This window comes from Octopus bimaculoides, chromosome 3 (assembly GCF_001194135.2).
Source record: "Octopus bimaculoides isolate UCB-OBI-ISO-001 chromosome 3, ASM119413v2, whole genome shotgun sequence".
Classification (NCBI taxonomy): domain Eukaryota; kingdom Metazoa; phylum Mollusca; class Cephalopoda; order Octopoda; family Octopodidae; genus Octopus; species Octopus bimaculoides.
In genome coordinates this window covers 7116221-7118179 of record NC_068983.1, presented here as the reverse complement: position 1 = coordinate 7118179, position 1959 = coordinate 7116221, and positions in this window count along the sequence as shown.

The following is a 1959-nucleotide window of genomic DNA, read 5'->3' as shown; positions in this document are numbered from 1 at the left end:
TATATATGCTGTGCATGAGAAGACCCGGCAAGCCAAGTGAGACCATAATCCAAGGCCTCTGCCAGGGGTGTAGCCAGCCCACTTATGCATACCTTTCCTTCATTGGACACTAAATTCTGCTTACAAAGACCTGTTCTGGCAAGTGGAACCAAAATCGAACCAAATTCGATGACTGGCATCCATGCCAACCTCTCCTTCATTGGACACTAAACTTGGCTTGCGAAGACTTGTTGGGACAAGTGAAATTGAAATCCTGTTGGCACCTGTACCAGTGGAGCGCTAAGAGTACCATCTGAGCGTGATCGTTGCCAGAGAAGCTGTCTGGCTTCCGTGCCAGTGGCACGTAAATAGCACCATTCGAGCGTGATCGTTACCAGTGTTGCCTTACTGGCAATTCTTTCTTCAGATATTCTTAGATGGACTCCATCTAAGAATATCTGAAGAAGGAATTTTATTCCGAAATATTATCAGTCTGTGGATGACTAAATTACAACAGGTATATAGTCCATTGCTTGTATTATAGTGCATTGTTGTACCATTTAAAACTTTTTATTCTCTCTCTCTGTATATATATATCATCACTTAACATCAGTTTTCCATGCTGGCATGGGTTGGATGGTTTATCAGGAGCTGGCAAGGGCAGGGGCCACACCAGGTCCCACTGTCTATTTTGGTATGATTTCTATAGCCGGATGCCCTTTCTGACACCAACCACTGTACTGGGTGCTATTTATATGGTACCGTCACCAGTTCTTATATATATCTATCATCATCATCACCATTGTTAAATGACTATCTTCCATGCATGTATGGGTAGGATGGTTGACAGGAGTCCGGCCAGGTAGAAAATCTACCAAGGCCACTGTGTCTGTTTTGGCAGGGATTTTATGACTGGATGCCCTCCCTAATACCAACTATTCCACAGAGTGGACTCAATGCTTTTTATGTGGCACTAACACAGGCAAAGTTAGTTTTGGTAAGATTTTTACAGCTGGATGCCCTTCCAGACGCCAACCCCACACATACACATACGTGTGAGTATGTGGGTATACCCTTGTCTTGATATCATGTGATAATCGTAGAGAAACACCAGTGTCATACAAGTAATGTTCATTTCCAGTCTGGCCATGGTGAAGTATTACCTTTGCTTGGAAACAGGTGATGGTTGGATATCTGGCCATAGACAATTTCCATCTGACCAATGCAAGTGTGGAAAACTGGATGTTAAATGTTGATGAGGCTCTGATGAAGCTATAAGATGTTATTCAGGCACTCAACTGCATCTTATAAGCAGAAACAGCTGTAATTTAATGAAGTGCATAATGTAAAAATTTTTTCTTTTGTCTTCTCATTTTCTTCCTTGTCTCTGAGTTCTATGCAAGGTTATTAGTCTTGCAATGTTTAAGCGAAATATATATATATATATTTTTGTTTGTTTCGGTCATTAGATTACATGTGTATACTGGTGTATATCTTAATTTTCAACTACACATCTATCTATCTATGTATCTCTTTCACTCTTATTTCTTTCAGTCATTTGACTGTAGCCATGCTGGAGCTCTGCCTTTAGTTGAACAAATTGATCCTTGGACTTATTCTTTGTAAGCCTAGTACTTATTCTATTGATCTCTTTTGCTGAACTGCTAAGAGGACATAAACACACCAGCATCAGTTGTCAAGCAATGGTGGGGGGACAAACACAGAAACACAAATATACACACACATATATGTATAATATATATATATATATGTGTGTGTGTGTGTGTGTATACGACAGGCTTCTTTCAGTTTCTGTCTACCATATCCACTCACAAGGCTTTGCTCAGCCTGGGGCTATAATAGAAGACATTTGCCCAAGGTGCCATGCAGTGGGACTGAACCTGGAACCATGTGGTTGGTAAGCAAGCTATTTACCACACAGCCACTCCTGCGCATATATATATATATATATATATATAT